This window comes from Talpa occidentalis, unplaced genomic scaffold, assembly GCF_014898055.3.
Source record: "Talpa occidentalis isolate TD23 unplaced genomic scaffold, MPIMG_talOcc4v2.1 talOcc4.4, whole genome shotgun sequence".
Taxonomy (NCBI): Eukaryota; Metazoa; Chordata; class Mammalia; order Eulipotyphla; family Talpidae; genus Talpa; species Talpa occidentalis.
The window spans coordinates 130,485,986-130,509,693 of record NW_023604295.1 but is presented as its reverse complement, the minus strand read 5'-3'; the positions used below and the strand labels follow the sequence as shown (position 1 = coordinate 130,509,693).

The 23,708-nt window shown below is 40.7% G+C and overlaps 1 protein-coding gene across 2 annotated transcripts in view; it reads right to left on the bottom strand.

The window, feature by feature from the left end:
• PDLIM3 (PDZ and LIM domain 3) overlaps positions 1 to 23,338 on the bottom strand; it is a 55,417-nt gene extending 32,079 nt beyond the window's left edge. The window contains exons 1-2 of one of the 2 annotated variants that reach the window (XM_054701030.1): positions 23,247 to 23,338; positions 18,055 to 18,155 (exon numbers count right to left, since the gene is read on the bottom strand). The gene's annotated coding sequence lies outside the window, so the exon portion shown is untranslated. Of the gene's footprint in view, positions 1 to 18,054; positions 18,156 to 19,408; positions 19,426 to 23,246 lie in introns of those variants that run through there. The other variant, XM_054701029.1, reaches the window with a different exon arrangement.
• Positions 23,339 to 23,708: the final 370 nt, after the last annotated feature.

The following is a 23,708-nucleotide window of genomic DNA, read 5'->3' as shown; positions in this document are numbered from 1 at the left end:
TGTGAGCAGAAAAACCCTCATTTTGTAAAAATATCTAATAGTCAGAACTACAGGTTTTAGTACAGCTCTAAAATATTCACCTCAAGCCCAGACCCAGTGCTCTAGATTTCTATATCCAGTTTCTCTCTCTCTCTCTCTCTTTCTCTCTCTCTCTCTCCAATCACTTCCTATACTATGATAGGAAGTGGCAAATTATTGGCAAATTATTTATATGCCTTTACTAATAATGGCAAATTAATAATGGCAAATTATTTATATGCCTTTAGCATATACTACTAATAATGGCAAATTATTTATATGCCTTTAGCATGTGCCAGACACAGTCCTAAGTACTTTGTAAGTGTTCACTTACATAAGTCTCATACTAACCCTAGAAGACAAGTACTATCATCATCATTTTAATGATGGGAGCGGAGGTAACTATCCCAGGGAGGGGAAGGCCGACTAGATTTGTTCATTGTGATGTTACAAAGTCTTAGAGCCACGTCAAAGGAAAGGGGAAGATAGGAGTGGACTGTGTGGTTCGAGCAACAGTAGAGGAGAGGTGAGTATAGACTATCTTTTAAGGGAATTTGCCAATAGAAGGATAGGGGAGACCTAGGATGGTCAGCTAAGGGGAGGCATCTCAAGAGAAAGAACATTTTGAGCGGGAGCTGATGTTTGCTGAAGCCAGAGGAAAGGAAATACTAAAGAACCAAGAGGGATGTGGATGAGGCAACGTGGAGGGATTGGCACTAGGGGTGGATGTGTGCTTCACGAAGAGGACAAGCTCCTTTTCTTCTGAGTGGATAGAGCTCCCATAAATTGAAGGGTGTTCATTAGCCCCCTGTTATATTAAGGGGAGACATTCCAAAAACCCTTAGTGGATCCCTGACACCTCAGATAGGTAGTATCTGAGTATCTAAATCTGTACTGTGTTTTCCCTGTATAGACATACTTACCAGTGGGCTTAATTTATAAATTAGGTATAGCAAGAGATTAACACCACCACCTAATAATACAATAGAACAATCATAACACATAGTATAACAAAATTTATGTGAATGTGGACATCTATTTCATCATCTATCATCTATCACCTATTATCAGTATAATTATCTTTCTGTCTTTTATCTCTTATTTGATCTCAAGTAACTGAAACCTTGGTAGGTGAAACAGCGGATAGAGGGCTGGGTAGACTATTGTAAAATAGATTATCTAGTTGTTGGAATTTTAAATTCTATCTGCTTGTTTCAAGTCCTGAATGACACCTCTTGATTGTAACAAGTGTTCTAAGATTGCCTTCTTGCCAAAAATCTCTACTGTCTTTTTCAGTTCAAAGACTATAGGCAAACAACAACAACAACAACAACAACAACAAAAACCCAAAACTATGGCCAGATTGAAACATTGTCCTTTCTTGGTTGAGAACCTGCAATAGGGGCCTCCCTTAAAGACAGAGAGAAAGGAGAGAGGAAAGAAGGGAGAAGGTGGCACAAGTGGTTAAGACGAAACTATGGAGCTGTCCACAGCACTGTAGCATGAGTTCAAACCCTGGCCAGGGAGCTACCTACATGGCGCAGCAGACCTCTCCTGACTCACCTGCTGCTCCCCTCAACACTCCCCTCAGCAGTGTATTTCAGTCAGTCTGCCTGTTCTGTTCCCCACTCTGTCTCTGGTGAGTCTTCTCATCCCCCACACCTCTGGCCTGTACCCCAGTTCTTGTATGCATAAATAAATAAATCTTAAAAAAAAGAAAGAAACTGCAATAGCACTTCCTTGCTCAGAGAGAGTCCATCTTTGCTAATGATGGGCTTTGCGGGCCTTTCATCCTCTCACAAATGCCATGGACACTACTCAAGCTCCGGCTCATCAACGGTAGTCACTGTGGCACCTGGCAAGTGGGCTCCACCTCTCCTTCCCAAATTGTTTTCTGTTGTTTTAACAATTGTTACACAATTCCTCCCTCCCTCCCTGTTTCCCTTCATTCTTCCTCTCTCCCTTCTTTCCTCTCTCCTTTTTTTCTGTCTTTAAGGGGAGAACACATGTTTGCTTAAGTCTATGATCCCTGAGCCAAGTGGGTCTCAATTTTGATGATATTAAAAGAGTTTAGGTACTTATCAGAAATGCAAATTCTTGGACTTCACTCTCAAGAGATTTGAATTTAGTTGTTGGGGTCAAAATTCATTGTGGGTGGTCTGTTGACCACACATTAAGAAACTAATTCAAATCAACACATAAAAGTAACTTCCTATACTTTTCTTTATATGTATTTTTCTTCCTTTCTGGAATGTTCTTTTTATTCTCTATCACGTCCCACTCTCTTTCCACATTTTTTGGGGAAAATTTTTATTCCCTACCTATATCTACATCAATCTTTCTCTTAATTCATTTCTAGTCCATGTGTGGTGACTTTGAACTTAGTTATTCTCCAACTTAACCAAGCACATGGCAATATGATGGGGTTAAACAAAACAAGAAGGCATGGATATGAACTTTGAGAGGCACATCATCTTACAAGGATGACTTTTTCAAGAGGCTATTTTTGAATTCCCAACCAGTGTGCTACTTCAGGGTAGAGGTTGTATTTCTTTTGGAATCTGCTGTAACCACCATCCAAGGTCATGGTCAGTAATTATTGATAGGTACAAACAGATTTTGGTCTTGAGATCTGTTGGAATGGGAAAATTAAGTTTTCTGTCTCTATTCCCCTTTCTACAATAGTCTGACCAAGAAGCACCTTCTTTCACAATTGCTATTATGCCCATTGTCTACAGTTTCATCTCCCTCAGCCTCATGTTGGTTTTCCTGTATTTGCATATACTTGCTGGTTTGTGCAAAGCAACGGATCCAAGTGCCTGGGCAGCCAGCCAGTGCTCCCAAGCCCTTCCATGCATTGTGTCTGCTTCCTCTTTGGTAAAAGTCCATGTGATTTTCATGCTTTTGGGGATTTGGTCCCTTGTGAAATCTCTTCTGGGGAATTAGCCACACTGAATTCCATGCTTTGTGTCTGCCCTCCATGCTGGCCAGAACCTATACTGTTTCTTTCCCACGTCTTTACACTCCTTGGGACCCTGATATGGTTCAGCTCAAGTTCATTTGGTATTCTTCTCTGAAATGTCACTGAGTTTCCCCACTATTTGTATTGAATTAACTAATAACAATCAAGGGGATCATTAGTATGCTGGGAAACATGGCATGAGGCATTGCGGGCTGAGTAGCAAGCAAAGGTCTCTTGAGCACCAGCTTCCATTTCTGCTGGTGGCTGCCATTTAGTGCTAGTACCTTTGAAAGTTGCAGAGTTGAGGAGAGAAAGAGAGAGGGGAACAGGGGAGATCTGAATATGTTGTCCCATTGGAGCAGCTTACGTGGGGCAACTCCATCCCTATTAGACTGTCTTCTGGGTAGACTTCATGCTGAATGAAGACATGTTGCTTCCTGACAATGGCAGGTTGACAAAGATGCTTCTTTCTCTGTGGACAAGTTACCTGATGAGAAGCGCTACCATGATGTGTCAGGCATCGTGCTAAGCATTTAACATACTAATTATTTCTAATTCTTAAGACAAGCCTGCAAAACAGCTATGAATTTTTTTTTTAGGATACAGAGAGAGATAGGACCCATGTGAGAAAATAAGGAATTTAAGGTCTTATGCTTGGCAAAATGGCAGAGCTAGATTCAACCTAGAACTGCCCCTTACTCTCACTTCCTGACTCTTCTCCTTGTTCCTTCTTGCCTCTTAGTACACATTTGATGAAATTGGTTGACCCCAGAGTGCTACCAATAATCTCCAGAGATTGTTCAGTGCAATGCTTCCAGTGAACCAAAAAGCCAACTAAAGCTTTGTTCTCCCTGGAGATCATACTAAAGCTTTGTTCTCCCTGGAGATTAAAGTAGAGTTGGAACCGTGGTAGGAAAGGAAACTTTCCTTCTTAGGAAGTTCGATTTCACTCACTGAATCCTGTTCACCAGGATCCTAGACATTTCTGCCTAAAAGTGTCTTGGGAACTGAAAGACCTAATCTTCAGTTAGTGGTATCTAACTTGATAGGTGAATTGCCCTCTGATTCTCTCTGGATGTACCTTCCTCTTTTTTTTTTTTTTTAAATGATCAGAAGAGCTGGGATGCATATCTATAATAGAAACACATCTGAACCTATTCTTCAGTAACAGAGACCATGTGCTTTGGGCCTTTCTATTTGGAGTCAATTTATCATCACTATAAAAACATTTCAAATGAGAGTGGAGTGGCTGGAAGCCCTGGGGAGCTGTGCAGGGAGCTCTGGGTTTGGATGGCTGAATGCCTGGCCTTGGTTTTGTTGCTCAGAAGGTTTGAAGCAAAGCACTAATGCTAGAATTTAATCTCTCACAGATGCCTTGGCCATCTCCCTGAGCACTTCCACCTGTTTCACCACTGGGATCCATGGCTGGTCTCTTAACAAATACAATGTGTGTGTGTTCTGTACTTGACATGTCAGTTAAGTCAAGAGAAAACCATATATAGTCATATTAGTGGTGTATTGTTCTATTAAAAAATCCTTAACTTAAGATTAAAAATGGGGATAATAACTAATGATTAAGAACTTTAGATAGTCCCTATTTAACTTATAGGGAAACTGTTATTCCTATTTTAGAATAATGGGGTTGGCTTCCTCTTATGTGGGAGACATTGTGAAGGTAATATAAGCACTTCTCCCCTGTTATTCCCCTTTTTCTGGTGACACTGGGAGGAAATGGACATTTTAGGTTTGAAATGATAGGTGCTACTAGGGAAAGTCTTCTCTCTTCAGGAAAGGAAGCTACCCTTACTTATTCCCTTGGAATATGGAAATCACTGAGTTTTAGACATAGAGTTGGATGTTCATGGTAACATCTAAAATCAAACTCAGTGAAGACTTTGGGTCTAAAATCATTCATCTCTTGGATCCTGTCATACCGGGACCTTTTGGATTTTCTCTGATATATATGTCACTGGGTGGTCCCTCTTAGCTAATTCAGAAGGCTCCTCTTATAATTGCCTGTGAATGTCCATGATGCTCAGTCCCATTCCATGTTTTGGAATCTCACTGTGTGGTTTCATTAAAATTCATGACTTTTTCTACTTAAAAACTAAAGTCTGCTTCTCCCAATCAAGTCTGTATCTGATTATACATTTACATATTTAAGCATATATTGCTAGACACAGGTCTGTAGAGTGCAGTGCCTGTTCAACATTTCAATCAATGAACCTCAAATTCAGCTTGACCAAAATTTAATCTTTGCTTCTTTTCCTTCTTCTCTACCTTCTTTCCCTTCCTCTCCACTCTGTTCCATTAAGAGGGCTATTATAATTGTTATTCAAGCCAGAAACCTGAGCCTTGTCTTCCACTCCAGTCCTCAACTATGCCAAGAGTATGACCAGCCACTCACTGGGTCTCCTAGGAAACATGAGCACTTTGCCAGCTCTTGTATCTAACCCCTTATTGCCAAGTCCATGCCTTTAGTTCAGTCACCTATGGATCCTTCTTCTGGGATGACTACAGTTTCTCTCCGCTCCTTTCCTTGCCTTTAGTTTCAACTCCTCCAATTGATTCTGCAAATTGTTGCCAATGTCATATTTTCTACACAGTAAATGTAATCATGTTCATGTCCATGATCTGTTTAAGATTGCTCAGGGGCTCCCCAGTAGTTTCCAGGATAAATAGTAAACACCTTATCTTAGTCCAGAGCTCCTGGTCTTCCTCAAACTACATCTTTAGCTCCACCATCCACATTTCTTCATCAGATGCCCTTTCTCCAACTTTACAAAATTTTCTGTAGTTAACAGAACCAATTGACCTGCTTAGAGTTTACAAATTCTGGACCATGATGTTTCTTTGGTGTGGGAGTATTTTATTCAATAATTTACTAAACAAATGTCAAATGTTTATTCGGTGCTGGGCATAGTCCAGTTATTGGGGACACAGCAGTGGACATGAACGTGAGCATGGCAGAGAAAGGTCCTGGTCTCCCATTTTAGTGGGAGAAGACAAGAAAACAAACAGTAAATTATAAATCTGAAAGTTATGAAGCCAATAAATTGGGGTGATGAGATCACAAGCAGTAAATATATGTCGGGGACTTCTTTAAAGAGGATTCTTTGGGAAGGTTCTCCCAAGGACAGCTATTTGAACAGACCTCTTAGCTGGGTGGGGATAGCCATGAGGTCTCGTGAACAGAAGGTATGAAGGGACTGAATTACAAATACCATTGTTATTTTCAGGGGATGTTAAGAAGATCAGTATGGCTATAGTTCAGAGACTGAAAGAGAGCATGGTAGGAGTCAGGGATGAAGACGTAGACTCAGGGCCTCCCTGGTGGGACAGGAGTTAAAGTCTCAGTGCTATCAAGGTATGGCCAGCCACTGCGACATGAGCTTGATCCCTGGCCAGGGAGTTGACCCATATCACCTAGCAGACCTCTCCTGTCTCTCCCACTGCTCTCCTCAGCAGTGTATTTCAGTAGATCTGCCTGTTTTGCTCCCCACTTAGTCTCTGATGAATCCACTTACCCCCTGCACCACTGGACTACCCAAGTTCTTGTATGCATAAACAAATAAATCTTTTAAAAAAAGAAGTAGACCAAGTAGACCTGCAACAAATAATGTTAGACCTTACAGGCTGTGGCAAGTATCATTTTTATTTTAACAGGGGAGTGATATGATGATATTTATATTTTCAAAAGATTATTCTAAATAACAAGTGTTAGCAGGAGGTAGAGAAATTGGAAGCTTCTGGTATGATTGGTGAGAATGTAAAATATGCAGCCACTATGAAACCAATTTGAAGATTTCTCAATAAGTTACTTCATAGAGTGACCATAAGATCTAGGAATGTCACTCTTAAGGATATGCCCAACATGATTGAAAACAGATGTTCAATCAAAAAATTGTACATAGTTGCTCATAGCAGGTCCCAGTGGATTATGGTAAAGGACTATGGGTGTCTTGGTGGTGGGTGTGATGTGATAATATTCATCTGAGGAGGCATGATTCTATACCTCTGCATCATATACAGTGTTTTAAACCAATGTGACCTCAATTGAAAAAAAGAATAAATAAATAAATAGCTGAAAGTCAGAAGCACCCCAAATGCTCATCAGCAAATGAATGAATAAACACAGTGTGATAAATCCATACAATGCAATATTATTATTTTTAAAATTTATTTATTTATACAAGAACAGGGGTATAGTCCAGATGTGCTGGAGGACGAGAAGATTCACCAGAGACAGAGTGGGGAACAGAACAGGCAGACTGATGAAACACACTGCTAGGGGAGCAGTGGGCGAGACAGGAGAGGTCTGCCGCGCCATGTTGGACCCTCGCCAGCCGGCTGGGATCGAACCAGTGCTGCAGAGGCTGCGGACAGCTCCACAGCGCTGTGCTCAACCACCTGCACCACCAGGGGAGACCCCAATGCAATATTATTTAGCCATAAAAGAAGGCAGTACTGACACATACTACATGGCTGGACCTTGAAAACATGACAAGAAAGAAGCCAGGGACAGAAGATGCATATTGTATAATCCCATTTATATGAATATCCAGAAAAATAAAATCCATTGAGAAAAAGTGGGCTAGTTATTACCAGGGGCCAGGATGGATGGGACCTGGAGAGTGACTACTTAACGGGAGCAGGATTTCCTTTTAGGGTGATGAAGAGTCTCTGGAACCAGGCAGTGGTGATTTTGTACAACATCACGAATGTGTTTAATGCCACTGAACTGTAGACTTTAAAGTGGTAAATGTGGTAAGTTGTATATTATGTGTATTAGTCAGTTTGGGTTTTCATAACATGATGCCGCAGAATGGGTGACTTAAATATCAGACATTCATTTTCTCAAAATTCTGGAGGCTGGAAAATCCAAAATCAAGTTTCCATTAGGGTTGCTGGCTTCTTCTCACTCCTTGGGCTGCAGAGGGTCACCTTCTTGTCGCGTGTTCACATGGACTTCCTTGGGGACTTGGAGAGCTAGCGAGCAGTTTCTCTGGTGTCACCACTTCTACTGACACTAATAATCCCACCAGATCAGGGCCTTATGGACCTCACTTAACCTTGACTACTTCCTTACTCCAAATGAAGTCACATGGGGGCTACCATTGAACATATGAATGGGGAGCACAAATAATTCTATAGAATTCTATGTACTGTACCACAATAAAAAAAAATATTATTCTGGCTACTGAGCAGAGCACAGACTGTATGAAAGCAAGGAAATTAATTAAGAAACAAGTACGGTAATTTAGATGAGGGACGATGGTGGTTTGAAATTCAGAATGTGTTCAAGGGGAGTTCTTAGACTTCACCCTTCTTATTCTCATGTGCAGAGACTTCTTTAATAGAACATTCTTGGCTTCTCACCCAACCCTTTACTCCTCCTGTTTCCTAATTGGTATTTGAAAAGCCATCAGTCCACATTTCTTAGTTGGGTGGAGTTACTCTGCTAACAAACTAAGGATTGGGGAGTCTGTGCCCTTTTGACCCTCTCTTGTCAGGCTCAGTGTGACATAGTAATCTTGTTCTGCAGACCCATGCCTTCCCCCTGGAGCATTCAGTGCCCAGACTGGAGTGGGATGAAGTAAGGGGCAGAGTATTAGCAGCTCGCCTGACCACACAGCGGATCTGTTTCTCAAATCAGCTCGAACACAACAAGGGTGACGTTTCTGTTTCCATTTTGCTGGCACACCCAGCCTACTGCAGAGTCTTCAGTCTTAGCCTCAGTACCACTTTCTCCAGGAAGCATCTGCTGACCTTCTCCACTCTGCACTGTGGGTCAAGTGCCTTTCCTCTGTTCTCATAGGACCATGTGCATCCCCCTAGCTTAGCACATACCAAACTGTTCTGCAACCACATATTAAATGTCCTCGCTGATAAAGATAAAGCCACCACACTCCACATACATATTATCTTTCACTGAGTTGCCATGTAGGGATTCGAAAGACATTAAACTTCTTTTTTTTAAAAAAAAAGATTTATTTATTTATGCATACAAGAGCTGGGGTACAGGCCAGAGGTGCAGAGGCTAAGAGGATTCACCAGAGACAGAGTGATGGAACAGAACAGGCAGATGGACAGTAATACACTGCTGAGGGGAGCAGCGGGCGAGGCAGGAGAGGTCTGCTGTGCCATGTGGGTAGCGCTCTGGCCGGGGATCGAACTCATGCTGCAGTGGCTGTGGCTAGCTTCATAGGTTGCGTCTTAACCCCTTGTGCCACCAGGGAGGCCCCCAAGACATTAAACTTCTTAAGAGGGAGGCCAATCTGAATCCCCTTCCATTTCCCACACTTGATATAATGTCTGGTGCTCAACAAATGTTCATTGAATACACAGATCCAACAGAAAATGTAATGTTCCTAATATCGCTTTCTTTCCAAAAGAATCTGAGAACATAAGAAAACCTCTAAGTCTTCCTAACTTACTATGATGACTAGGGCTATTATATAAAAAAGATAAATGTTAAAGAGCACGTGGAGAAATTGGAATCCTTGTGCTCTGTTAGTGGGAATGGAAAATGGCACGACCACTGTGGTAAATGGGATGGCCACTCTTCAAAAAATTAAAAATAGTAGAAATACTATAAAAATTAGAGTATAGAGGGGCCTCCCCGGTGGCGCAGCGGTTGAGCGCTGGGTTGCGAAGCTGCCCACGGCCTCTGCAGGGCCGGCTCGATCCCCAGCTGCTCTCCGGCCACCGGGGAGGGTCCCACATGGCGCGCAGACCTCTCCTGCCGCCCGCTGCTCCCCTCAGCAGTGTACTTCGGTCCTTCTGCCTGCTCTGCTCCCCGCTCTGGCTCTGATGAATTCTCTCACCCTCCCGCGCTTCTGGCTGTGCCCAGTGCTTGTATAAACAAAAACAAACAAATAAATAAAAACATGCCTCTATTAAAAAAAAAATTAGAGTATACAAATACTATAAAATTAGTAGAAATACTATAAAAATTAAAAATATAGTAGAAATACTATATGATCCAGCAATTCCACTTCTGGATATTTATCCCAAAGAATTGAAATCAGGATCTCAAAGAAATATCTGCACTTTCACATTCACTGTAGCATTATTCACAATAGTCAAGATGTGGAAAGGACCTCAATGTCCATTGGTGGGTGAAAATGTGGCACAGGAAAAATGGAATATTATGTAGAAGGGAATGTTGCCATAAGTGACAACATGAATGAAACTGGAGGTCATGTGAAATGAAATAAGCCAGTCACAGAAGGATAAATACTGCCTGATTCTGCATGTATGACTTAACGAAAATGGTTAAACACATAGAAACAGAGTAGGATGGTTACTGCCAAGAGTTTGAGGGAGGAAGAATCAAGAACTCTACTGTCTAAAAGGTATAAACTTGATGACTAAGTTCTAGAGATCTGCTGGACAGCACTGCCTGGAGTCAACTGTATTGTATTGTGCATTTAAAATTTTGTTGGGTTTCCCCTGGTGGCGCAGGCAGTTGAGCACAGCGCTGTGAAGCTGCCTGCAGCCTCTGCAGCACAGGTTCGATCCCGGCTGGCCAGGGAGCTACCCACATGGCACAGCAGACCTCTCCTGCCTTGCCCGCTGCTCCCCTCAGCAGTGTGTTTCAGTCAATCTGCCTATTGTGTTCCCTGCTCTGTCTCTGGTGAATCCTCTCACCCTCCCCCACATCTGGCCTGTACCCTGGTTCTTGTATGCATGAATAAATAAATCTTAAAAAAAATATAAAATTTTGTTAAGAGGATAGTTTCATATTAAGTGTTCTTTGCTATCCTCTCCCCCTATCCCTACTCAAATATGTGAGTTAATGTGAACCATGGAAGAGACTGGACCCCTAAATCACAAGTAACTCTTCAATTTACAATGTCCAGTGAGGTCACTGAAGTTTTTTCATGTTTCGATAACTTGGTGATTTTGATACTCAACTGGAATTTCTAGTCTTGAAGGTTTTCTGAATTCCTACAGTCATTGAGTGATGCTTTCTTGGAACTGGAGCCTGAAAGTCAGTTGGTACATCAACCTGGTGTGTGTTTTCAGTCCTGGGGATTGTGTTCTTGAGACCATTTATATTCTCAGAAAATCAGAAAAGGGAGATTTAAATTGTACATTCCTTTAGGACCAAATATGAGTGTCTGTCTGAAGGTAATGGATGTGGGGATATTCCATGGTTATGGAGTCTTGCTGTTTCATCTGTGTATTCTTGCCTAGTTTCCTGATAATTAGGGACTTGCGCACTTTTGTGGCTGCTTGTGCTTGGGGCTGAAGCCTGAGGATGTGAAAATGCATGGAAGCCAACTTGTTAATATGGCCACGGAAGCCTTTGGCTTGCCTTTCTTTAATTTCTGTTCTCCAACCGGCAGATTGATCTGCCACAGATTATAAATTTCCTGAAAGTTAAACCCTAAAATGATTTAAAAGCCACTATGAGATGTGCCAAACAGCTTGACAAATGTTAGTTGAGTCTGCATTTCTTAAGATAGTGTGCTGACTAAAAATGTGAGCAAAATAGCTTCAACATTATGCTAGTCTGCAAGTGAAACACGATAACCAATTGTGCACTTACCTGGCAACACGATATTTTTAAAGAGCATAGATTAAAGACAGAAATTTGCATCATAGACATGGAATCATAAACAAGCAAATGTAAACCCAGCCTGCCATTCCCGTAGTGCATATCCCTTTGTCCTAGAGGAAAATGCTATATATTTTTCTCTCATGAGTTAAGTTTATTTATTTATTTTTAAAGATTTATTTATTTATGCATACAAGAACTGGGGTACAGGCCAGAGGTGTGGGGGTGAGAGGATTCATCAGAGACAGAGTGGGAACAGAATAGGCAGATTGACTGAAGTACACTGCTGAGGGGAGCAGTGGGCAAGACAGGTGAGGTCTGCTGCGCCATGTGGGTAGCTCCCTGACCTGGGATCAAAATCATGCTTCAGTGGCTGTGGCTAGCTTCATAGGTTGTGTCTTAACCCCTTGCACCACAAGGGAGGTCCTTCATGAGTTAAGTTTAGCTCCTCCAAATTACACTATACTTTTATGTAACACAAAGCCTCATTGCAAGCAAGATATCTTTTTAACTAAATATTTTTTGAGGGTGAATAAGATGGTAATGGACTTAAGAAGTTAGTGGGAGGTTGAGCAGGCATTCTTAAAATTGCAGGTATGTCTGATTTCATCTTATAAAGCAGTTTAAAAATAGAAGACTGAATTATTCTGTTTAGGAGCTTTAATATTGCTTGGTCACACAGCTGTGATGGAGAAGACAAAGCAGTGGCCTCAGAGTTCTCTGTAATATGTCTTCTGACTGGACTGTCTCTGGGGCCCTCAAACTAGAAAAGCTCTCCTCAAAAAATGGCTAAAAGGGTCTTAAGAGCCTTACATTGTTATAACCAGTCATGAAATCCAAGTTTGAATACTGCAGTTTTCAATGAATTTCTGGGAACTTGGAACTTCTTTTATTGATATTATTAAATGTCATTACCATCCTCTATCAAAGTTTTGATTGGTTCCCTTGAGATTAGGACACAGATTTTAATTTATTTGAAGAAGATCATGGGGTCACTTCTAGAAATGCAAGCAAAGAAAGCAAAGGAAAATCAAAATACCAGTGTAGCAATGTGTTGTACAGCCTATACTTTTGGCAACTCAAGTTTTGAACTTCTAGGTTTCTTCACCATTTGGCATGAAAGAGATAAGATCATTTCTTATTATGAGTCTTGTATATGTGGTTTCTGTTTGAAGTAAATCCTTTTAATGAAAGAAAGCACACATTCAGGTATACCCTGCAATTCAAGATTGTGGGCACATGTGAAGGTCTTGTGAGCCTACTTGAGACTAAAGTGGATATTTAAATGAAGAACATTTATGTGAGGAACCAATCCCTTCTGAAGAAATTAATCCTAAGGGGAGTAGAGATTGGACAGATATTCAAAGGTTGGGGCAAATCCATGAACTAGCTTAAAGGGGAGAAGTTATCTAAGTGTTTCCAACAGTTATCTTTCCAGACCACCTGTATCAAAGTGTTCCCACGTCACAAGGTGAGAAGTTATAAGAAAGATTTCATGACAATATATCTATGTGATTTGCACACACATAAGGCCAGTTACACTGGTGCCAGAAAATTGGTAGCTTCAGAGGGCAGCTTCCTTAGCCCTCAACATTAGGTATTGGTGATCTTGCATATACTAAGTGTACTACTACTTGGTAAACATTACCAGCAATTGTCTCTCAGAGGACCATATTGAAGACTTGCCCACTCTCCTGGGAACTGTTACAAGGATCAGTGACTTCAGTGGGCATCGGGAGGAGTGATGGTAGCCTCTTTGGGCATGGGTGATTTTGACTTCATCTAGTTTCATTGGTACAAATTGCCATTTTTGGTGTAAATAGCTGTCTGTCAGAGCTGGACTACAAAGAAGGCATTGGGAGCATATGTGAGATACTGCTAGGAAGGGAAAGGAGGATTGTAGAAGAATTTGAGAGAAGTTGGAGTTATAACAGAATTGTGGGGGCAGAGCGAATGCTGTCGTCTGTTACCTTTAATTTTGACCCTTTTACGTCCCAGGTTATTACACCCTCAGGATTAGATTTGACCAGATTGCATTAAGTATTCCCCTTAAAATTTGGTGTTTTGAAGTTTTTGATGTCTAGAGGGAATCAATGAATAACTGAGAAATGAAAATTGTAAAACAATTTCTATTTATCCACCTTCTTTTTATTCATATTAAAAATCTCCTTAATTTCAAGATTCCCAACTGGGATTCGAAGGAAACTTTGGAAAAGTAAATATCCCATTTATATTCTTGCCACAAATGTAAAAAGAATATAATTGAGGATGAGCTTTATTGGTGTCTTACAGGCTGGAGCCAACTGGATAGATCCTTTAAAATTATGTTTCTTACTCTGGAATTGAGCATCATAATTTTCCATTCTGTCATTTATGCCTCAATGGCTCAGCTCCATGTTGATCATTAGAATCAAGCATCACCTCTGAGTTTGGCAAACAGCTGCCCTATTTGGTTTAAGGATAAGCCTATTCTGGCAAAGAAGATGGATCTGCTATTCCAGATGAGAAGGTCTGGATGGAAACAGTGTGGATGTCTGCCAGAGCTGCAGGGAATAGAATGAAGATCGAAGTGCATGTTTCCTGGAAGCTGGACCCAGGAATGCAGATGCAATCTATAGACTCAGGAGCCTGTCTGCTAAATAAGCAAAAGCCGAATTTTCAAGGCAGCAATACCCAGTCCTGGAACAATAGCATAGGCTTGGCTCTAGGTATGTTGCTGCACAATCCCTGAAAACACTCACAGATGGCAAAGGTCAGTTATATCTCAGTTCTCTTACCAGAAGAGAGCTACCTAGTTCCCATGAAACTCCTTGTCCTTATATCATACTTAATGACAATGGTAATAGAAAGAGTAAGTTATTATTGTAAAAACGTTTGGGATAACATTATATTAAACTAGTCATTAAGTAGCCATTGTGAACCTACCAGCTTCTCCTTTGTTTGTAAGCTCTGCGTATTGTGAAGTGGTTGAAATGAAACAAGAAATGACATTTCTTGAATTTGTGAGGACAAGATAAGTTTTTATAAAATAACTTGAGGGTGGTACACAGGTAGAAAGTTATTAGAGGTTTCAAAAGTCAAAGACAATTCTGAAAAAAAAATTGCAGGTGGGGAAGTAGTCAAGAAAAGATACTTGTGGGCCTCCCTGGTGGCACAGCTGTTGAGCGCTGGGTTGCAAAGCTGCCTGCAGCCTCTGCAGTGCTGGTTCAATCCCCGGCTGCTCCCCGGCCACTGGTGGAGGGTCCCACATGGCGCGCAGACCTCTCCTGCCGCCCGCTGCTCCCCTCAGCAGTGTACTTCATCAGTCTGCCTGCTCTGCTCCCCGCTCTGGCTCTGGTGAATTCTCTCACCCTCCCGTGCTTCTGACTGTACCCACTGCTTGTATAAATAAATAAAAAAATAAATCTTTAAAAGAAAAAAAAAAGAAAAGATACTTGCACATCATGGAGAAAATATTTGATCATAGCTGGCAGAGAAGAGAGGATTTGCTTTATAGCCTGGTAAATATTAGCAAAACGATGAAGGTAAAAAAGGCATCTGGTACAAACTGAAGATAAAGGAAGAGGCAGTAGGAGCTTGGAGTGGAAGGAGGAAAACTTAGTAATGACCAGTATAAAATAACCGGTATAAAAATGCCCTTTCTAGGTTTATTGCTCATGTTAGGTTTATTGCACATATTGGGCCATTTGGATGCATCATTTTGACGGAGGTTATTAAATGTCTGACATCTGGAGTAGCATTCATTTTTTCATTTGTTATTTAATTATCAGATGCTCGGATTAGGCACTGGACTAGACAGTGGAGATGAGCAGGACTGGTGCCTCCTCCAAGGCGTTCACATTAGAGAAAGTCACAGTCTATTAGCAGAGAACAAAGGCTCTGGAAGGCATGTGTAGAATGTAGTCTGGTGACAAAGAAGAAAGACTAATTTTGTCTGGAATGGGGGCAGGCTTGAAAACATATATTGTTAAACAAATGAAGTGGATAAAGTGGGATTGTAGAAGCTATTGCAGAACCATCCAGACACACGGAGAGCAGAGACCATCTGGCAGTGGTAGGCAGGGTGGACTGTAGTAGGTAGAAGAAACAAGTCGAGTAGATGCTATTGTGGAACAACTTTGACACAATGAGAGGAGTAAATGCTGTAATGTAAACCACTCTTGGTGCCAGCAAACAGAAAGACTGGAAGGTGCAGCAGAACCTGGGTGCAGACCAAGGTCTGGGCTGCTGGCAACCGGCAGTGACACAGAGCAGCTTGGCGCTCACAATTAGAAACTGCTGATGTTGCAACTAGAGATGAGTCCCTGGGTTGCTGCACGTAACAACATGCTCTGTGGGGAAAGACTCAAGTTCCCATTCCAGAGACAGGTCTCTTGGTCACTTTCTTTGCCGCTTCTCCATTATCTCAGGTCTTTTTGATGTCTCTGAATCTGCATTTGACTTCCTTTTCATCCCCCAAATGCCTTTGTGCCTTGGGAGAAATCTTATTTTTCCTTTTAATGTCACTTCTGTGAGACTCCAAGGAATTCCTTAGTCCTATTGACCAATATCTCCACTTCGTGTATGGCTCCATTTTGGTACTGACATCTTACTGCCTTTAGTTATTTACATGTGGATCTTCACAGTAGCTTATTCATTCTTCAAGGACAGGGATTCTGTCTTATTTATAGAAAAGCAGGGTTAAGCCTAGTCTTGGCTCTGAGTCCCTGCTTTACCACTTACTAGCTAGGCGACCTTAAGAAACATGTTTAATCTCTTTTTACCCATGCTCCTTATTTATAAAATTGGGCAAACAATAGCTATCTAAAATGGATGCTAATAAAAACGATTAAGATTATTATGCAAATCAACTGCCATGATTATTCTATCATAGAAATTCAATAAACATTAGTTTTTCTTCTTCCTTTCTTGTTAGTATTCATAATGCTCAGCACAGTGGCTGGTGTATAGCAGAAATTCAATTAACTTTTGTTGAATTATAAACTGTGAAGTTTATCGAATGCTTAGCAAGTTCCAGGTACTGTCCTAAGTGCTATAGATGTATATTAATCATTTAATAGTCTTCATAACACCATGTGGAAAACACCATTAATATTCCGACTTTATGTATGAATAGACCAAGACACAAAGAAGTTAAGTACTTCTCTTAAATACTTAACTCTGGAAGTCCAGAGAATAAATGGCAGGTGCAAGATTGGAATCCAGATAGATGCAACTCTGAAGTTCACATTCTTTTTTTAACTTTTATTTTATAGTCTGTGCTTTACAAATGATGTTGATCCTTCTGAAAATTTTCTGTTGGTGATGACCTGGCCCATTCTTAGAGTTCTAAAAGTAGGATTGCCATATACCTTGAATAAATCCATTCCTAGTCTACTCCTACAAGAACTTCTGAATTATTTTAAATTCTTGAGAAATAATTTCCCAGGAAATTAAGAAAAAAAAGAAAAAGGAAAAGAAAAAGGAGCCAATTCTTTCTTTTATGGGAACTTCTTACTAGTATGGCATTTACTCAAATTCGCCTATGAATTAATTAAATAACAGTCATCTGAGTTCTACTCAGATGTTGCTTAGTTGTTAAGTTGCTTTTGATTGTTAGTTGATTTTGATGAGTGCTCTCCCTCCCTCCTTCCCCACCAAATCAACTGCCTTTCTGACCTCCAATATGGCAGCCATTTTGTAGCTGAGAAAATGGAACTTCACAGAGGTAACTAGTTTGCCCAGGGTCATAAAGCCAGATATTCCTGACTCAGGTTCTACTTGGGGTAACAATTATAACATAATTAGATAAGTTATGGCTCCAAACCAAGCTTATCCTTGGTTTGTCTCAAGAGGAAAGAATGGTCTATATGTTATTAATTATCTCCAGGGCAGAGTTTTCACTAATTCTGTATGACATTCATAAGAAATTCCTATTATTATTGCAAGGTGGCAGGTGTGCAGAAGAGGAGAAAAGGGCAGGGGACACTATGAAAGATGTCCTGGTTTGAGACTGGCTTCCCTACTCAAGTTATCAGCTCCTTGAATTATTACAGAAATCACAATAATGTATTCACCTCAAAGGGTTGTTAAGATTAGTTGACTTTATGAAGGTGCTACAGTAGGTGATTATAACGGCATCTATGGTTTTGGATCCCTGGATCTATGACACAGAGAGAAGCATTCACTTATTTGTGGGAACATAAACAGAAAATGCTCAGACATGGGGCAGGAGAATCTAGAAGAAACCATGAGGGAGCCATGAGTGAGGATGTGGGCTGCTTGTCATGAAAATGGTAGGGATTATGGAATTTCTATGCCTGTGGGCAAGAAGGTATTACAGTGTATTTTTTTGTATTGTTGAATAACAAATGGCCACACATTAACAGTTGAAGGCAAACAAAATTAGGAGTCTAGGTACAAGTTAGACTTAGGGTCTCACAGGCTAAAATCAAGGTGTCAGCCTTGAGGGTGGTTGCTCAGGCTCATGAAGCTGAAGATAAGGCTCAGGCTCATATTCCAAACTCACCAGTTGTTGGCAGAATTTAATTCCTGGTGGTTGTAAGACTGAGAGGCTTGATGTCATTCCCTTGCTTGTCATGGTCCTCTCCACAAAATGGCGACTTGCTCCTACAAAGCCAAGAGGGGATCTCATTTCAGTCCTCTACTGAGCTGTCCTATGTAACAAAGTGATCATGGAACATACTCACAGTTATCTCCACATTTAGCAGGTAAAGAGTTGTGGTACTCACAGTTCTCTCCACATTTAGCAGGTAAAGAGTTGTGGATACAGAGTATATATATCAAGGGTTGGAATTTTTGGGTGCTATCTTGGAATTCTGTTAGTCATTCCTAGTCCCAAGGATTCTTTCAGTCTTTGATTTTAATTCATTCTTCCCAGATTACAGCACAAGCCTTATTTCTTTATTGCTAAATATTATACTTCCTTTAAAACATTTTTTTCTATTAGCATACAAGAACTGGGGTATAGGCCAGAGGTGCGGGGACCTGAGAGGATTCATCAGAGACAGAGTGGGGAGCAGAACAGGTGGATTTACTGAACTACACTGTTAAGGGGAGCAGCAGGTGAGACACGAAAGATCTGCTGCACCATATGTGAGTCAGCTCCCTGGCTGGGGGTCGAACTCAAGCTGTAGTGGTGATAGCACTGAGACTTGAACACCTAGACCACCAGGGAAACCCTATAATTACTTAAGTGACTCAAAAGACCCTATTTAACATATATAGGAAGGAAACACAAAAAAGACCTCATCTCTGTGATCTGAGAAATGAGTATTTCTAGTGAAAAGAAAAAAATTCTTTCAATTATTTCTGATATAAATATTAGTACTGAATTTTGATTGGAGCATCAGAGTGATTGCAAGATCAAAAATGATAATTTCTCTAAAGTAAAGCCAGGTATTTTCTTTAAGAAAAGGAGAAAGCCTCAAAATCAATTGATTTTCTGACTCCTTAGATGGAAGAATATTTTTCTATCATAAATTTCACTTTAAAATTAGGCATTGAAATTATAATACTTTTCCATATTTCCTAACCCACTATGTAATTTTCCAATTTGTAGGAAAGACAGAGATGAATTTCTCTGTAGGAAATGAAATATATAAATATTTTCTCAGACGGGGCATGCACAGACAATATTAATTACAAGTGATGAAATGATATAACCTTAAGACATCTCATTTTGGTTGTATTTTAGTGCATTGATTGATGGAATCCAATTTTCTTTTCTACTTTATTTAAATCCATCTATGGTTCTTGAGCAGAAAGTTGAAAACTGAGTAAACGTGATAAATAAGACTAATGTGCACAAAGTACACATTCCTTTCCAAACTGGAAAGCACATACATTCCTTTATCCCTTACCTAAGCACAGACTGTACTTGCAAGGTCATAAGCTCCAAGTTTGCAATGTTGAAAATTAATTGATATCTTTGACTTTTCACTTCCACAAAATTCCAGGGGCAGCCGGTATAGATGCTGAGTGTGGAGAAAACTGTGCCTCTGGCCCCTGGCTGGGTTCTCCTTGCTCTTCCTTCCTTAATGTGCTACAGGACTCAGCTGGAGAGAGAGGCCACTCGGAAGCATGGTGGGGTGGGGGGAGGGGAGACGGCTGAGGGTTTGGGGGGGGGGGTGTTGGTTAGGACAGGCTCCAAGTTTTTATTTATTTATTTATTTTGCTTAACAAAGAATGGAATTTCTTTTATTTACTTTTTTAAATTAAAACTATTTTGCATGGTTGTTCATTTATCTTTTCTCTTTCTCTTTTTTTTTTTTTATATTGTTTTCTTTCTTTTCTTAGGTGTAGTCCCCATAGGATTTCTACCACCAGCTCACCTGTGACCATCACCAGAGTCCCTTGTGCTCCCCTAACCCACATCTGCATCCCTTTCTCTTCCCCCTCCCCTGCAGAATGTCTCTGATTTATAGTTGCCTGTTTATTTTGTTTTGCTGTGTTTTTTAATCGATTTTTTGTTTCCTTCTATTCTTTTTAATTTTTAAAAATTTATATATGTTTTACATTATTATTGTTCATTTTTAAACAATGTTTGCTTTTTTTCCCTCCTCCCTCAGGTGTAGTCCCCATAGAATTTCCTTCACCAATTCACCCGTGCACCATCCAAGTTTTTAAATGTTATTGTTTTTACAACAGTTTCTCTTTTCCTCAAATGTTAACTCTCATGCAATAGGATCAGCCCACCCAATTTGCTCTTTCTCAACCTCTTCCTTTTAACCTAAAGGCACCCAAATGGAGGTGATGAGATAACAGCTGCTTCTATTTTACTCCAGTCGTGCTCTGTTTAGGGGATGCATTTGCTTGTCCTGTAGACCCACAAAGTTCCTGGGAAGATGGAGCCTCTGAGCTGGAGGCCAGCCCTTCTGGGCTTGTGAGGTGGGCCTGCAACTTCAGGTGTCCCCAGCATGTCTACCTTCCTGGAGATGGCCATGGGACTGAATTAATTTTCTACTCTAAATTAATTTTGTCATCCCTCGTGCTCATGTTCATCCAAGAACAACCCACAACTAAACTCCCTGGGCTCCCAGCCTGAGAGTTCTTGGTGACACTTCTTTTTCCATTCCCACATGTAGCCACTTGCCTTCCAGCAAGACACAGCAGCACAGTGGCTGGGGCAATGGGGCGCCCACGTCAGCTGCACACTTGGCTCAGGATCAGCAATTTTTTCTATTGTCCATCCTGCAGTTGTGTCTGGCTTCACCCCTCAGCTGCTCCTCCTCCTTCCTCACGATGAATGTCTCTATTGTCCTTATCTGTCATTGGGCCTCACAGGAATAGGCTAGTTCATCAAGCCTGTTTTGAGGTCTTTGGCTCTTAAACAGAAAGGTCAAGCTCTAGTCCTTTTTCTTCATGGTTGCAAATGGTACATTAGGCTGGGCAGCTTGCGGTGACTCCCCTGGCTCAAGTGCAGATGGGCGTGTTGATAGAAGTGGACATGGTCTTGATCTTGCAAGATCTCGATCTTGCTATGCTCTGTATTATGCCAGCTAACAAATTATTGAATTCTAAGTTCTAAGTATTGTGCCACATTGCTAAATTCTAAGTATTGAATTCTAAGTATTGTGCCACTTATTGCAGGTAACAGTATTCCTGCTGTGAAGAGTCTCTTCTGACTAGATTCCATTTATTTCTCCTTATGTGTTCTGCAACTGCCAGGAGGCTTTGTGTGAACCTATTTATCAAGTGATGTGGTGACACAGAGATTTTACTCCAAAGTACTGCCCTTGCAGGCAGGATTCAGTCTCTCTCCTGGCTCCAGGATGATATCTTCATATCAAAGGGACATTTCTTCCTGGAATACTTACTCATAGCCTCCTTGGGCATGGCCTTCCTCCTCTATGCGACAAAATTCAGGTTCTTGGGCCTTAAAATCATTAATCATTTTCTTCAATGTTTCTTTCTATGAGCCTGAAGCAAAACCTCTTCTGGTTTCCCCCTAACACTCCCACCCCTGCATACCGAGGAAGTGATTGCCAGAGCCTAGTCCTTGGAATAGGAGATGAGTTGCTGGAAAATGATAACCATCCTGGGGCCAGAGGGGTGCTTAGCCAGAAGCTGTCAGTTGGCTTTAGGGAGGAAAACTATATTTAGCAAAGATAAAATGCTATAAGCCTGTCAGCCTCTCTCCTTTCCATAATCTTACTTTTTCTGGATAGTTTACAGACATTATCAGTTTGGTCATGGTGTGTGGTGTATGTGTCTCGTGTGATTTGTTGGGAGTTTTTCCATTTTATAACTTGCGGAGGAATTTTTGAAGGATCGGTATTGGTTGTCTTTTAAATGTTTTGTAGAATTCACCACTGCAGACATCTGGGCCTACTCTTTTTTTTGAAGGAAGATTTTTCAATTAGCAATTCAATTTCTTCACTGGTTATGGGACTATTCAAGTTTTCGAGTTCTCATTCATTCAGTTTCATTGAAACTGAATCCTCCCATGAGTCTTCCTTTTCATCTAAATTGTCTAACTTGTTAGCATGAAGTTGTTAATAGTATGGCCTTAAAATTTTTGTAATTTCTATACAGTTGGTAGTGATGTCTCCTCTTCCATGCCTGCTTTTAGTAATTTAGATATTCTTTCTTTTTTTTGATTGGTGAAACTTAATCAGGTTTCTCAAGCTCATCACTGTTGCTATTTGGACCCAATGATTTTTTAATATGTGGGGGCTGTCATACAAATGTGGGTGCAAGCAATGTCCTCTTTGGCCTCAACCACTCATCTGCTTTTTGTCACTCTGAACTTGGTTTACATTTTATTGAATCTTGTGTAAATGATATCATGAGGTGTGGACTCTTGCACTCATGTAAATTAATGGTAGCAAATGTAAACAAATATCTGTATTATAAATAACCCTGGAGAATTTTTGGTTTGTAGGGACTGAATACATTTTTATATCTCTCCCTTCTTTTCTTCCTCTCATGTTATATTAAATTGGACACTTAGGAAAGAAAATATTCTCCAAGACTATAAGTCTCTAATCCCTCATAGATGACGTTAACATAATGTAATGCTTTTATATCTTGACAAAAAAATTTTATTCCTTAAATCTATAAATTATAACTGGGGAGGAATGGAGAAGGGAAAAAAGTGATTAAAAATTGTATGTGAAAAAGGGAAAACTAAGTTGAAATATGGTGATTTTGACAATAGTTGTAAATACATATAGTTACATATATAGTCTTCAAACCATGGCTTCACTTATAGATTTCAAAGACTGGGCACCCAAATTGAGCCACACTACTTCTATTAACTACTAGTGTGCTGTCCCCCGACTTTTCCATTTTCTAGCATTACTCAGACAATGTTAACAGGCCTCCTAGGAGAGCAGGGGCCATGAAAAACTTGCAGCAGCTGTTACTAATTCTCCAATTTGCTCTGTATGCCTTACTACCTTACTATGATGCTGCAGTGGGGTGGTCTCTGAAGTACCCTTGGGCCTAGCAAGTATTCTGAGATGCCCTGAATTCATATAAACTCCCCTGGACATGCTGATGTAGAAGAATGCTTGGAGTGCCAATGTAAGGTGAATTTTAAGAATGGAGAGAGTGAGAGAGGAGAAAAGAGGAGGAGGGAAACAAGGAGAAACTATCAATAGAAGGGACATTTTTATGACCAAGGAAAAGAAATTTTTAAAGATACAAAACCAATATACAACAAAGTTTGGCGCTTTTTACAGTAAAAGTACTTACTGTGGCCTCTGCCTGCTCCTGCAATGGTGTTTTTGGCAGGAGAGTAGCAGGAGTGATGGTGGAGGCAGCCTGCTAACATCACAGCACTTGCAGAGTGGAAGCTGGGGGGAGGGGAGAATGAATCCTGGCTTGAAATCAGAAACCTGGCTTTGCTGCTTGTCAACCTCAAGTCCTCTGGGCCTCAGTTTCCTCATCTGTCACACAGCAGAGATAACATCCTTCTCAGAGGGCTATTGTGAAGGTCAAAATGAAAATTGTGCAAGTTGGTAATCAATAAAGGCTTTCTGTTCACAGTATTTCTACATCTTTCAGTTTTGAAACACCAGCACGAGAGTTCAGTTCTGAATAAACTTTTAATTGACACCTGTCTTCATGAGCATAATGGGAATACCTTCTGGGTATCTTTTGCTTTCATTCTTTGGATATTAGCAATACTGACACTTGCAGACAGGAAGCACTTAA